Source organism: Lynx rufus, unplaced genomic scaffold, assembly GCF_022079265.1.
Source record: "Lynx rufus isolate CCGP_SWC_20201006 ecotype Redwood Valley unplaced genomic scaffold, mLynRuf1.p SCAF_3, whole genome shotgun sequence".
NCBI classification, from domain to species: Eukaryota; Metazoa; Chordata; class Mammalia; order Carnivora; family Felidae; genus Lynx; species Lynx rufus.
The window spans coordinates 91,767,933-91,784,694 of record NW_025814845.1 but is presented as its reverse complement, the minus strand read 5'-3'; positions in this window follow the sequence as shown (position 1 = coordinate 91,784,694).

Below are 16,762 nucleotides of genomic sequence, written 5' to 3'. Positions count from 1 at the left end.
CAAGGGGTATATGAGAAATCTCTGCACTTGCCTCTCAATTTTGTTGGAAACTAAAACTGTTCTAAAAAAATAAAGCTTAAAAAAAGTACATCTACACCCACACCTCATATTGCCATAGTTTTTTTTTCACACAGTGAAGAATAGATTTGGCAAGCTAAAATATTTTGGTCAACATTATAAAGTTTACAGGATATCTCAAAGACTGATTTTCTTGCAGTTGAATTTAAACATTAAAGGCTTTATGGTTCCGATTGTTAATGTATGATAATAGGGTCTCCTTTAATATGGATTTTTAAAGCTAAGCATAAGCAGCAAGAAAGCCTAAAGGAATAAGATGCTAAAATTTTTTTCTTTAGTTAGTATGCTTTAAACATTTTAACTGTAATCCTTTTATTAAAATATCTTCCTTGGCTCTCTCTGAAGTGAAGGCTGAGATAAACACTGAAACCTTTTTACAAAACCAGCTTACTATTCAGAATAGGAAAGCAAACATCCAGTTTCCCAAGATGGTCTCAACTAAGAATCTACCCACAATGCAAGAACACTGACCACTGAGGATTGCTAAGGTTGGAATAAGAAATAAGCTTATGCACATATGGTAACAATTCATTTCCCAAAGTCATTCCAGCACCTATTACCTCTTTATACAAATGTGTATGTATACCAATAGCACAAGGGCCGCTGCAACTGGGCAGAGAATATTCATCCTGGATGCCCAGTACTTATCACTGAACATCAGGCTTCCCTTCACATTTTCAGGTTTTAGGTGAGAGTCACTACTGCCAAGAGCCTTGCCATTGACAGTCACCAGGAAGGTTGTTCATAATCCACACTGAGGCAGAAAAGACATATTAGGGATCAAGGAGAGGTAGCAAAAGAAGCATAGGAGAGCGGGCAGTCAAAAGGGATAAATATCCCCCACCAACAATACAGAAGAACAAACTTTACCATCATCTCTATCCTCAGCCCACAGACCCTTGAAGAAGGATTTTTCTCCAGACCAAGCAGCTATGCTCCCAAAGCTACATCAAAGTAGTTTACTTTAAGATTAATTTTTTATTATTTTAAAGACTCCCTCTCTTCCCATAATTCTGGTTCTTTCTTGTTTTATTTGTGTCAAACTGAGTAAACATTTTCCAACTCAACCACATTATCTGCTTTGCCTATCTATGCACATTTTCAAATGCTCTTAAGGGGAGGTATACTTTTCCGGAACAACAGATGAAATGTAGTCTGTCACGAATATCGGTGAAAACCATCTGGAATCCGGTCAGGGAGGACCAAATAAAATTCAATCAAATATGTCCTAGAAGCTCAAGAAGATTAGTGTGGCATTTTTACCTACTAATTTTAAAGTTTATAAATTGCCATTGTTGATAGAAGTTTATTCTTTTAACAAACTTTTAAAGTTTATTCTTTTTTTTAATGTTTATTTTTTTGAGACAGAGAGAGAGACAGAGCATGAGTGGGGGAGGGGCAGAGAGAGAGGGAGACACAGAATCTGAAGCAGACTCCAGGTTCTGAGCTGTCAGCACGAGCTGGACGCGGGTCTCAAACTCACAGACCGTGAGATCATGACCTGAGCCGAAGCCGGACGCTTAACCGACTGAGCCACCCAGGGGCCCCTAACGTTTATTCTTTAAACACATACAAGTATGTCATATACATTTGTAGGATCATTGCTTATCATAACAAAAGATTGGAAACAACCTAAATATCCATCTGTTGGGAATTGGTTAAATAAATTAGTTTACTCATACAATGAATGAATACTTTGCAGTTAGTTAATAGGAATGAGATAGATCTATATTTCTGCTATGGAAAACATTCCAAAGAATAGTAAGTGAAAGTGAAACTAAAATGTTTAGGTTTTGTTTGTGTATTTTTACTATTGTATACTATGCCAGAATGAGTATACCATATATATACCATATATATGAGTATATTTATAAACATATCAACATAAATACATCTTATAAACATAAGGTGAGAGCAAAAAGCAAATTGTTAAAATGCTAATAGGATGATATCATTTATATAAAATTTTAAAACATGAGAAACAATACTATGCACTATTAGGAACATATACACGTGAAATAAAACTACAAAGAAATGAGTGGGAATGATGGTAGTTATTATCTGGGGACTCAGAGCAGGATGTAATTAGGAAGAAGTATCGGGGTCAACCACATGATGTTGCCAATGTGCCACCATTTTTGTCCTATAAAAACAATATCACATGATTCAACCTATAATATAAGTAGTCACTGGCTATGTTAAAAGGTTTTATTTCCTTATTTATTTATTTATTTATTTATTTATTTATTTATTTATTTTGAGAGAATGAGATAGCATGCATGCAGGGGAAGAACAGAGAAAGAGGGAGAGAGAGAGAATCCCAAGCAGGCTGCCCACTGACAGCACAGAGCCCAATGTGGGGCTGGAACTCATGAACCATGAGATCATGACCTGAGCTGAAATCAAGAGTCAGACGCTTAACTGACTGAGCCACCCAGGCGCCCCTTATTTCCTTTTTTTTCTTAAGTTTATTTATTTATTTTGAGAGAGAGAGATAAAGAAAGGGCAAGCAGGGGAGGGGCAGAAAAATAGGAAGAGAAAGAATCCCAAGCAGGCTCCGCACTGTCACTCGAACACATGAACCGTGAGATCATGATGTGAACCGAAATCAAGAGTCAGAGGCTCAACTAACTGAGACACCAGGCGTCTCAAAAGGTTTTATTTCTTAAGCTAAGAGGCAAATATTCACAGAAACCCATATGGCTCTACCACTATTGAGCTCTGTGACCCTAGACAAGTTACTTAACCTAATTTTTTTCATCTGTGAAATGAGGATAATAACAATACATATCTTACAGGGACAGAAGATCAAATAAGTTAATATATGTAAAGCACTTAATGCCTCACACATGGGTAAGCACTATTTAATTTAGCTACTACTATTTTACCGTTTTTATGCTCAGAATATTTCATGAAAATATTTTTTCACTTCTTATTATAGAAAAATATAAGTATAAACAAAAGCAGGCAGACTAGTATAATAAACATAGATGTACCAATCATTTTGCTTTAATAATTAGCAAATCATGGCCAGTTACATTTCCCTTCTACCCCATCCCCGTCCCAAAAACACATATTAGATTATTTCAAAATAATCCTAGATTTCATCCATAAGTATCTCTTTATAGATCTCTAATATATAAGGGTTTTTAAAACCATAACCAAAAATACTATTATTACACTTGAAGAATTAACATTTCTTTAATATTATCAAATATCTAGTCACTACTGAAATTTCCTTCATGAAGACACCTGGCTGGCTTAGTCGGTAGAGCATCTAACTCTTAATCTTGGGCTTGTGAGTTCAAGCCCCATGTTGGGACTAGAGCTTACTTTATAAAAATATTAAAATCTCCCTGCTCGTTTTATAAATGTTTATAAGTAAATTTGTGTTGCAGTATTTATAGTATACAGCTTGCTGAATTTTTTACCAAGTGAACCTACCCACATAACCAGCCAGCACCTGGCAGAAGAAATAAAACATCAGGTGTTTTTTTTTTTTTTTGGAGGGGGGAGGGTTGGAGTTTTTTAATAATTTCGTCCAATCAGGATCCAGGTAAGGTTCCATATCTTACATCTGGCTGACAGTCTCTTACACGGTTATTTTTAACATTTTTTTTAAGTAAGCTCTACATACAAGGTGGGACTTGAATTCATAACCCCAAGATCAAGAATCACATGCTCTACCGACTAAGCCAGCCAGGAGTCCCATTAAGTTTTAAATTAAATTTAAAACAGTGAAAAATACAGTACTATTTCTGCTTTTTAGCCATTCAGGGGGGTTTCATTATTTTTAAAAGAATATTTAAAACACTATTACCACTGGCAGTGGGAATGGAAGTCAGAAATTCAATAAAGCAAACATTACTTTTCATTTTTTACTCTTCTTTAGTGTTCACCTTTTTACTATATGCACATATTAGATTTACTTAAATAAAATTTGCCAGTGCAGTCTTTTGAGGCATAGCCATCAATTAACATTTTTTAAAAAGGAAATATCATTGAAAATTAAAAACAGATTGAACTTACGGTCATTAAAGAATAACAAACACTAAGAGACCTATTCTACAGCTAACTCAATATATAGATTCCCTTTAGAATTCACTTGTTTCGTTCATAATCCCAATTATGTTCTACCTTAACAACTGTGCTCCTATTACTTGGGTTTCCGGCCCTGGGTCGAAATTGCAGTGAAAGTCTTAATGGTGCACCAGCAATAGAATTTGAAAATCTTTAGTCTGGGATATTGTAGTTCTGCAGCCCTTAATGGCACTGTCCTTGACTGGAGATGCAGAAGCGTATTCATTTCCTGTCAGCCTCTCTGGGGCTAATGGGCTTTTCCAACTGCAGGGTTTTCACTGCTGGCTAATGACTCAGGGCCGGCAAGGGGCTACAGAGCACAGCGCCTTCTCCCGGCTTAGTTCCTGGCAAAAGAAAATCTTGACAGATGCTCTGCAACAAACCGCTCGTTCTGAGAACACAGAGAAGTCAGGCTCCACCATGATTCCTTTTCCTCCATAATCCTACTTTAGGATTCTGTTCAGGTGAAGGCAAGGGTAGACTGTCTGATAAAATAATTGTGAGAAGGTCTGAGATTGAAATATGTATAAATGCTTATGTAAAACAGTCATGTAGAAAGAGCACTCCATCCTCCAGGATCTCGAGAAAAACGCTAAATCTGGTGGTAAAATCTCTCATGCACTTGTGTAATTGAGATAATTATGTGAGTCAATGAGAAGAAAATGAGAAATCTATGTACTATTATACTGCCTTGTCAATAAGAAAAAGGTGACTAATTTTTAAAGAACAAAGCAGAATGATCAAAAAATTGCTTACTCCACATTGATATTACAGGATGTGCACAGCTAGCGAGAGTACGCCAGGACCTCACCAAAAGTGGTTCCCCCAGCATTGAAAAATGGGGGCTGCAGATCACACAACCTGACGGTACAGAAAACTCCCACGGGAGCAGACTTCCACTCCTAACCACTTTGGTACAAACCAGATTTCCCTAGAGGTCCAATTTTATGCAAAGAACAGGCAATTTGAGCTTGCTCGGCAAGCTAGAAATCAGTGGCAAGCGCTAGAGCTGTCTGTAAATGATAATGCTGAGAGAAGTTGGAAGTCATTATAAATTCGGTTTCCACCATACAAAAGATTAGCAAACCGACAGATCCAGCTCTAGGCAATGGTGTGCTGGATAGTTGTTCAGTAGTCAGCCATTCCCGCATCACACCCCCCACCCTGCCCCCCGAGCACAAACAGGAACATTCTAGCTAGCCATCAGTTGCAGGCTAGTATCCATTCTCAAAGATTTGGTTCCAAGGCAGCTATGGCAGGGGGGCCAGCAAGGCACCGGGACCTGCTTCCCAGGAGCTGGACATGATGAGCCCCTTCAGGAGAGGAACTGTGTGTGCTATTTATCTTTCTCCCCCGTCTTTAGGACCTCTAGGGTCTCTGAATCCTCCACAGATGTTTGCTGAAGTCAGTTGATTGTAAGTCATAATATTTTGGGATTTGTGTTTAGTCAGCCCTTGCAGTAGCAGGGTACTGACAAAATTTAACTTCTATATATTTGTGAAACAATTTATCCTTTTGAAAGCACTTTCGTATACACAGTCAGTATCTTTTTAACCACAATTTTGAGAGGGAGCTAAACAGTGGTTATCCTGATTTATAAAAGCCGACCAAGACTACATGGGACACTTCCCTAAAGACACAAAGATTGGTAACAAAGATGGGCCTCAAACTGTGTTACACTACATCCAGTGTGCTTTTCTCCAAACCTCATCTGATGAGCTATCACATTTCAGCAACCAAAGGAAAGAAAAGGGCTGGTGATTTCCACCCTTCCTGGCTCTTCAAGATCTCACTGGTAACAGCAGGATCTTGGTCTCGATTGTGACCAAGATGGAGAACAACTGTCTTAACAATCCCAGAATCAGCTGGGATGAGCTGCCCCGGATGAGCACAGACTTTGATTTCACTTTGTCCTGATGAGAACTGGGGATTGGGAATATTGGTCTGGAAGTAATAAGCCAGATCAGAGGTGACTGAAGGCAGAGATACCAGTCAAATGTCCACAAGTTGGTTCTAGAAGAAGAGACTCTTTAGGTAATCTAAAGAGGAAAAAAAAATACCTATCACTAAGTGATCTATGATAGGTGATAGATAGGTGGACATATATCAGACAGCTACATGCATATAAAGTACAATTTCTCAATTCTGAAAAATGTATCTTTGCACACTTCATGTTTCTGATATGGGGATGCATTTTCTATTCAACATGCACATTTCACACAATTGGAATTTTATTCCTGACACTAGAGAAGGAGGGAAATATACATACAATTTCTACATACAGCAATCTACATTTCTACAATCTACATGTGAAGACAATCTACAATTTCATACATACAACTTCTTTGTTTTAATTTGGAACTTTAAATCAGAGAGTGGTTGACCAAAAAACTAAATTTGATTATCATTTAAAAAATATTGGAGGGGTGGGCACCCGGCTGGCTTGGTCAGAGGAGCATGTGACTCTTGATCTTAGGGTTGTGAGCTCAAGTCCCATTTTGGGTGTAGAGATTACTTAAAAAGAAAATCTTTTTTAAAAATTTGATTATCATTTATAGTCTACTCATATTTTTGCCTCACTATATATCATCTCTCTGGGAGCATCTCTGTAATTTCCCAGAACACCTAATATTTCTTCATAATAGTTCAATACAGGTTTGCTACTGAGTATTGTTAAAAGTTATACACATACAGTTAGCAAAAAAAATTGCCCCATCCAGGTGACTGATGGCTAACAAAATGAAGGAAATGGAGAAAAGTAAAACTATTGAGTATATTTGAGCACTAGGTGCATCCGTCAAACTAAAATATCACCTAAATATCTAAATAGCAAAGAGAATGTTGCCAAAATCCAAATATCTGTTTATGACATTTTAGAAGAAATTCTCTATCATACAAAAAAGAATGTTAATGTTTACCTCACTATGTTTTGATTAGAATGATTTTTTAAAAGGAAACAACTTGAGGCAATAGTTAAATAAATTATGATACAACCATAAACTGGAATGCAGGGCTTCCAATAAAAATGAGGTTTCCAGGGAGCCTGGGTGGCTCAGCCCGTTAAGCATCTGACTCTTGATTTCAGCTCAGGTCATGATCTCACGGTTGTGAGATCAAACCCCGAGTCAGCATGGAGCCTGCTTGGGATTCTCTCTCTCCTTCTCCCCCTGCCTCAGTTGTGTGCTTGCTCTCTCTCTCTCTCTCTCTCTCTCAAAAAAAAAAAAAAATGAGGTTGCCAATGGACATTTAATGACATGGACAAATGTCCCATTATAATATCGAGTGGAAAAGAATGAGATACAAAATTGAATCAATTATTTTATTTTAATTTTCCAAATATTGATGGAGTTCAGAACATGCTACACCCAAATACGGTAACTTGGTATATTGAATACTTAACTGGAAGGAGTTTGAGAAAACAGCAGGTGTAGGAAGGATTCTCTGACCTCCTTGGTCTCCCCTAACACAGGTCCTGAGACTCTAGTGGGAAAGGTGCCCTCCCTTTACCTGGAGGTAAAGAAGAATCTGAATGAACAGGCCTTGCTAAGTCTCCCCCTCTTTACTACCTTTAGCTCATACCCTTTTATTCTATCATGTCTTTCCATGACTATACATTCTTCATCAAATCTCATATAAAAACACTCAGACCCAAGGGTTTCTTCAGGGCTTCATCTCCTTGTGAAGGTTCCAGTGCCACATAAAACTTAAATGTGTATATATTTTTTCTCTTCTTAATCTTTTGTTAGTCCAATATGTAGGGCCCCAGCAAGCAAACCTAGAGGGTAGTAGGAAAAATAATTTTGCCTCCCCTACAATATACATGAGACTGGAAAGAAATATACCTAAATCTTCGTGGTGGCTATTTCTCAAATATGAGATCATGGACATTTTTTTTAAAAACTAATTTCAATACTTTCAATATTTTTATTAGTAACAGGGCTTTTAAAATTTTTGCTTTGCTGAGCAAGTTCCCCACAATGTGATTTAGCTCATTTGAGTCTTCTGCATGCATATTGCTAGTGAGCTATAGTTTCTCCCCCAAAACAAAACTGTATATGGAAACAATAAAATTAACAAGAATATATTATGTCAACACTCACTGAGTTATTTTTGTTACTGATGTTATTTTCACTTTCCTTGTAATAAAAAAAATTAAAATCCATTTTAATTTTTTAGGAGCAACTCACAGAAAATCTCAGATTATAAATTTGGCTTGACATTAAAAAAATTTTTTTAATGTTTATTTATTTTTGAGAGACGAGACAGAGACAGAGTGCGAGTGGAGAAGGGGCAGAGAGGGAGACACAGAATCTAAAGCAGGCTCCAGGCTCTGAGCTGTCAGCACAGAGCCCAACACAGGGCTTGAACCCACAAACCATGAGATCGTGACCTAAGCTGAAGTTGGACGCTTAACCTACTGAGCCACCCAGGCGCCCCTTAGCTTGACATTTTTATTCCAGGAATGGGACTGGCCATTGAGGCCTGTATAAAGTGGATGAGTCCCAAATGAAAGCCACTTAGGGATTAAACAGAATGAGAGGGATTCTTCCAAAGACGAAATTTCTGGGATTCATAGCATTCTCTGTTTTCTCAGTTCTCTTCTGATAACTCCTTATCTAACTGTATACCCAATACGTGCACATTTAATATGCAAAGAAGTGTGCATAATAAGTACATTTAATGTACAATTATTTCTATTACAATGCAAGGACTGTAAGACATGTCTATAGGTATCTCTCACTTAGCTTTTCTTCCTTCACTTCCTTCTTAATCTGGGCACTCTCCCACCCCCACCCAGTTCACTACCTATTTCTTTAGGCTGGTACTTCTCGAAGTGTGGTCAGCAGACCAGCAGTGTCACTAGAAATTTGTTAGAGTTGCAAATTCTTGGGCCTTGCCCAGACTGAATCAGAAACTCTAGGGATGAGCTTACCTGGCTCAGTTGGTAGAGCACTGGACTCTTGATCTTGGCATCATGAGTTCAAGCCCCACATTAGGTATAAAGATAACTTAAAAATAATATCAATCAATCTATACTTGCTGGCTCTGGCCTTTCTTATGAGCTCCAGACTTAAGTTCTCATCTGCCTGCTACATCTCTCTATCTGAATATCCTCAGTGTATCTCAAATTCAACAAAGCAATAAGCTCCTATATTCCTACCCCTCTCCCTACCACTTATACCCTATAACCTGTCCCTTTTCCTACTGTCCCATCTCAGTTAATACCTAACATTCACCCAGTGTCTTAGCCCAGAAATCTTAAAAATCATTTATAGCAGCACATTCAACAATAGCCAAATTATGGAAAGAGCCCAAATGTCAATCAATTGATGAATGGATTAAGAAGATGTGAGATACACACAGACACACACACACACACACACACACACACACACACACACACAATGGAGTACTGCCTGACAGTGAAAAAGAATGAAATCTTGCCATTTACAACAACATGGACGGAACTGGAGGGTATTATGCTAAGTGAAGTAAGTCAGTCAGAGAAAGATATATGATTTCACTCATATGTGGAATTTGTGAAAACAGATGAACATGGGGGAAGGGAAGGAAAAATAATATAAAAACAGAGTGGGAGGTAAATCATAAGAGACTCAAATACAGAGAACAAACTGAGGATTGATGGGGGTGGGGAAATGGGTTAAATGGGTGATGGGCATTAAGGAGGGCACGTGTTGGGATGAGCACTAGGTGTTATATGTAAGTGATGAATCACTGGGTTCTACTCCTGAAGCCAAGACTATACTGTAACTAACTTGAGAATTAAAAAACAACAACAACAACAAAAACAAAAACATGTATTTTAGTTTACTTCTCTTATCTGCCCTATCTGGTCACCACGTTCTGACTCTACCTTAGCAACATCTCTTATGACCTATTCTGCATTCTGACCTTCACTGTTTATGCTGCAGAGAATCAGTACCCAGTCTATTCACCGCTGGTGGATCCTCACACAAATCTGTCCCCCACACTCCTTCTGGAAAAAACCCACGAGAAGGGAAGAAACTGATGGGAAGACCTTGTTGTATACCAATAAAAATCCTGAGAGTTTCAAAAAATTATTTTCCTGGGGCTCAAGTCTCTTTGTGACGCTGTTTTCCACAAATAGTATTGAGTTCTGTTAAATCTCTTTTCAAAAAACTTCTAAAACCTCCCACTGTCTGGGGCACGTGGCTGGCTAGGTCAGTAGAGCATGTGATTCTTGACCTCGGGGTTGTGAGTTCAAGCTCCACATTGGGTGTAGAGATTTCTTTTTTTAAAAAGATTTTATTGTGGTGCCTGGCTGGCTTGGTCAGAAAAGCATGAAACTCTTGGAGGTATGAGTTTAAGCCCCACTTTGGGTGTAGAGATTACATACATACCTGCATACAAGTCTGCTTTTAAAAGGTCAAATTTCAAAACCCACGTATTCATTCAACAAACATTTCACCTACTATGTGCTGGTGTATCACATCTCGTCAGTTAACCCAAGAGTAAATTAACAAAGATCAGGTGTTCTTCAACATATTATTATTTTAGGGAAGATAATTCTTAATTGGTCAAGATTATTCCAAGTAGAGAAGAACATTTGCAACCCTGGCCACTGGTGAATATTGACCAGTAAGACCCCAGTCACTGTAACAATTGAAAGTATCACACATTCCAGAAGTGCCCCTAGGGGGCAGTACTACTCCTGACTGGGAACCACTGAATTCAGGTAAAGATCCAGACCATGACATCCTAGAACTGAGGATTTTAGAGCGGTCAGGCATATCCTATATAAAAGACATGTCAGAAGTCCCAATAAGGAAAACAAATGGAAAAGGAAAATCTGTTCCAGAAGGCAGAACAGAGTGGTATTCAGTATCAGAAGATAAAAGGCAAATAAAGGTTTCAGTGAGTAGAAAAAAATGTTTCAAAAAAGCAAATGATTAAGGACCAACATAGAAAAAAATGCCTGAGGTGACCAGAGGAGCCAGGTAAAACAAGCTAATGATAAAATAGAGTTTCCATCTGACAAATTCAAAGGGCCGACATTCTGCAGACAGTGGTCTTCCCTCTCAACAAGGCAAGGTCATAAAAAAGGGTGGGGCTTGGGGCAGGGAGGACTGTTCTAGATTAAAAGAGACCTAAGAAACAAAACAACTTAATGCAATAAATATGTGGACCTTGCTTGGCTCTTGATTTTAACAAATCAGCTGTCAAAGATAGCTTGGGGACAACTGGAAAAACCTGAACATAGTTTGGATCTTAGATAATATGAAGAACTGTTCATTTTGTTTGATACAGTTATGTAGGAAAATCTTCATATTTTTAGAAATGTATAGGTAAATATTCAGAGGTGAACAACCATCATGTCTTCTTTAAGTACTCTAGAATATTTCACCTAAAAAAAGATGAAGTACATGTGGCAGAATCTTAAAAATTGTTAAAGCTAGAATACTGGATTAAAGATTCAATTTAGCATCTTAATGAATATTCTCCTTAATTACTTCTTAATTATTTTGTTAAAATATTGCTGGATATATGAATTTTCCCTAGTCTATTCTCTCTTCTTTATGTTAAAAGACTTTTCATAATAAAATGTTAAGAAAACTAGAACTTTATCAGAGAATATTAAAATATATATGCATCCTTTCCTTTTTACAGATGTACAAACTATGTAGGACAAGAAATAAAAGAAAACCATAAGTGATCTTTATTCATGATGACCACATTTGCCAGGCCCACCAGTCAGGACAACTGATTTAGAGAGGACTGATAGTGGGGTCAGGAAGACCAGTCAGAAGATACATGGGCAAAATCGATGAGAAATATAAAGAACACACAGAAATGGAGCACCTGGGTGGCTCAGTTGGTTAAGCATCTGACTTTGGCTCAGGTCATGATCTCATGGTTCGTGGGTTTGAGCCCCACATCCAGCTCTGTGCTGACAGCTCGGAGCCTGGAGCCTGCTTTGGATTCTGTGTCTCCCTCTCTCTCTGCCCTCCCCCACTCATGCTCTGTCTTTCTCTGTCTCTCTCAAAAATAAATAAATATTTTTTTAATTAAAAAAAAAGGAAACACAGAAGTAACTGGAAAATAAGGAACAAGATTAGAGAGAGACACCGGAAAAGAGATCGATGGGACCAGGAACTTACTGAATATGCAGAGTACATGACGTCAAAGATTCTACCAATTTTTAGTGGCTGTATATTGGGAGGATGGTGCGAGAAAAAAATAATTATGAGACCAAGAAGGAGCAAATGTGGGAGTCACGTTGAAATTTAAGTGTGAGTGAGATATTAAAGAGAGATATAGGACAACCACGTGGCACCTCTCACCAAGTAGGCCAAAGGAAATGATGTATGTGGATCGCTGAAGAAATGTACGTTGAAACATAGACTTAGGAATACCCCACATGAACATAATAATTATTGGCGGTAAATGAGATCAGTAAGTGTAAGAATGTTGAGCGTCAAATATTGGAATAGAAGAAGCTCTCAGAGCTCCTCAGGGCCTTTAAGGAGAGATTCCAAGGGCACAGACAGACACAGAATGTCCTCACAGATCTGCTACCCACCCATGTCCCTAGTCCACCTGCAACCTGCTGTGGCCATACAGCCGTAAGGAACTTTCATCTCAACAAGGCCAAAACTAGACTTATCAGCTTTCCCTACAACAAGACCTAATCTCACATTCTCAGTTTTAGCATTTGGTCTTCTTCAACTGAACGTGCCTGAGGCATGAGAGGCTCCCTTGAGGGAGGCTTCCCTTCCCTCTCTGGCTGACATCCAATTAACACCAGGTTCTGAGAAGTCAGTCTATGGAATCCACCTGGTCTCACTATCATGAAGGCAGCTAGCAAATCCAGGCATCTAATATCTCTTACATGTCTACTGTCTCAACATCCTTTTTACTGGGATCCTAGGTCCAGTCTTACCCCCGCAGCCATAGACAGAGAACCTCCCGTAACTACAAATTTGACCCTTTTGCTTTCCAATGGCAAACTTATCAGTGGCTTCAAACTGCCTGTGAGATAAAATCCTAAACAACTAATATAACCATTAGGGTTTCGACTCAGCTTCAAGTCTAATGTCTATTAATTTATTTTAGTTCTCAACTTCCTTGGTAGTGGTACTCATTACACCTTACGCTAACTGCTTGATTAACTGTCTATCTCATACACTGTGCTAGTTAGTAAACTCGTTGAGAATGGAGACTGACTTTGTCATTCCTAGCATAGCATCCAAGCATAGGCACTCAAAAACTATCACATGGATGGACCGATGGCTATGAAACCTTCCAAACTTAACAACCTCTCTTTATGTTTTAAATGCACATTTGACAGGGCACCTGAGTGGCTCAGTTGGTTAAGCATTGGACTTTGGCTCACGTCATGATCTCACAGTTCTTGAGTTTGAGCCCCACATCAGCTCTGTGCTGATACTACAAAGCCTGCTTAGGATTCTCTCTCCTCTCTCTCTGCCTTCCCCCCTCCCCCCCCTGCTCTCTCTGTCTCTGTCTCTCTCTCTCAAAAATAAATAAACATTAAAAAATAATAAATAAGCATAAGCACTAAGAAACCTTGTTTAAAAAAATGTACATTTGACGTGCCATAACCTCTGTCTAAAAGGTGCTTACATACAGTCCTAATTAAATCTTCTTCAAACTCTTCGACCTTCTTAAACATTTTTTGTGTGTGATTTTCAACTCTGGCATCACTTCCTCAGCTGTCACTGCTCAGTCTGTACTTTCATAGGACTCTAGGTCACAGCCCACATCAGTCTATATCAGTCTATATGGCCCACATCAGTCTATATGGCATTGCAATCATACTGCAATGTCATCAGCTGTTTGTCTTTCCCACACCAGACCCTGAGCTCCTCATTACACGTACTTGTTTTTAAATGTTTTACTAAAGGGGTGCCTGGGTGGCTCATTCGGCTGATCGTCTGACTTCGGCTCAGGTCATGATCTCACGGTTCATGAGTTCGAGCCCCTTGTCTGCTTCAGATTCCGTGTCTCACTCTCTCTCTCTCTGCCCCTCCCCTGCTCATGCTCTGTCTCTCTCTGTCTCAAAAATAAATAAAACCTTAGAAAATAAATAAATGTTTCACTGAAGATTGACATAAAAAGCACAAATAATAATGCAGGGCTTCATGAATTTTCACAGAGTAAACATATTCTTCTAACAAGCACTCAGGTTAAGAAACAATTTTTCAACCTCCAATGACAAGTAGTGCCTCTTGCCTGCTCTGTCTCTTAATCTTGCTCTCTCTCTCTCTGTCTCTCTCTCTCTCTCTCTCTCTCTCACACACACACACACACACACACACACAACACACACACTAAATGAAAGCCTGAATAAATGACTCAAAGAAGGAACCGTCAAAGGAATGTAATACAATTAAGAGATTGATGTGTCACCAAAAACAAAAGAAAGAGTTTCAAGGAGGAAAGACTTAACAATGCTAAGAATAAAGGAAGGTTAAAAAAATGAAAACATGTGAAACAGCTGGTGATTACTGATCTTAAAAAAAAGGAAAGAAGTAATGTCAATAGAGAAAGGCAGAATGCAGGGAGGTGAAGAGTAAGCCATTGATAAGGGAATAGAGATAGTGGATGCGATTTGGGTGATGAAAGAACATGTTGGCAGGATCAAGAAAGGATTTTAAGCAAAACAAAAAGCCTGCATAGTACTATGGTTGACAGCAAGGACTCTGGAGTTATGCTTCTTGGGCTCAATTCTTCACCCTGCCAAATACTAGGAAGTGACTTTGAACACATTACTTCACATCTCTATTCCATCTGGTCCCTTATTCCAGGGAGGGACGTAGTTCCCTCGTAGTTCACAAGGTTCATAGTAATACCTCCCTCATAAAGTTATGAGGATTAAATAAGAATCTGCTAAAAAAAAAAAAGAAAGAAAGAAAGTGTGAACACTCAATATTTCCTAAGTGTTGAGTGCAAAAGACAGGTAATTTCCGGGGGGGGGGGGGGGAGGTTAGGGGTAAGACAGCAACGTATGCTGAGAGGCTCTGCCTCAGAAATGTTGGCAGTTATCCTTGCCTTAAGTTAATGAGAAATTATTGTAATAATTCAACACAAGCAAGGTTCTTCGGGCATTCTTAATAGTCAAGTTTCTGTGGAACTCCTGAAATTAGCTTCAGCAGTTGTGTATGGGCTCTCCATTAATGAGACTATGAGCTACTCACTGAATTAACAAGAGTTGAGAGTGGGGTCAAGACCAGATAGAAGATACTGGGAAATACCTCAGTGGAAGAAAAGTTTGGGACTCCCAAGGGAATGATTGCTTTCAGGGAGAATTTCCTGTTTGCCAGATGGTAGAGCTAGTCAAAGTATAGAAAGAACTCTTAGAACAGTGAACCTTTCCCATTCCAGAAGCTTCTCTGGGTCTGAGTTACTGCAGCGTTAACTCTCATAGGCAGACTCAAGTAGGAAAAAGCAGAGGTTTTGCATTGGGCCTGGATCTTAATGGTCATTCCTAAATAAAGTGATAATTGACATAAAATGAGTTTTGAAAAGTATCAAGGGCAATTTATAAAGGAATGAGATCACCCCAGACTCCCCCAACAACAGCTCAAATGAAGACCTAACAGTTATGTAGTGAAAAGAGAAAAGTGCAAAATAAACACTGTTCACAGATTTAGAAAGAAATGCGTAGTGCCTTTCCTGCAGGAGACTAATTCTTTATACTTTCATTTACCTTTCAGGCCTAGTCTCCTTTATGCATTACAGTTCTGAACTCAAGAGCTTGGCAAAATCTTTTAAATCTTTTAGCAGTTGCTAAAAGCCTGGCTGAAATGTCACTTCTGAAAGGCCCTGCATGGCGCTGTCTCCTCACAGCCTAGGAACAATAATAACCTAATTTTTAAAGATTTTTTTTTTACCATTTATTTATTTTTGAGAGAGAGAGTGAGCAGGGATGGGATACAGAGAGGGAGACAGAGAATCCAAAGCGGGCTCTTTGCTGACAGCAGACAGCCAGATGCAGGGCTCAAACTCACAAATCATGAGATCATGACCTGAGCCAAAGTCAGACGCTTAACTAACTGAGCCACCTAAAGGTCTTTTAAAGTTAGGAAACACTCTATCTCTACATGTCACTTAAGGCACAAAAGTAATGAATGGTAAACTATAACTATCCCTACTTTACAGATGAGAAAACAAAGCCAAGAAGGATAATGGCAATGGCCAGTCAGACCTGGGGCAACTGCCCAAACTCAGTATTGGGATTCTGGATCTTGTGCCCACCACAAACATGATGGCAAACAAGGGCATATAAAATATTGTGGGAAGGGCGCCTGGGTGGCTCGGCTGGGCATCCGACGTTGGCTCAGGTCATGATCTCGCAGTTCATGGATTCAAGCCCTACATTGGGCTCTGTGCTGACAGCTCAGAGCCTGGAGCCTGCTTCAGATTCTGTCTCCCTCTCTCTCTGCCCGTCCCTCACTTGCATTCTGTCTCTCTCTCAAAAATAAACATTTTAAATATAATATAATGTAATGTAATGTAATGTAATGTAATGTAATGTAATGTAATGTAATGTAATGTAATATTGTGGGAACCTCCCTCCCACTAGTGACTGCTGATCAAAGAC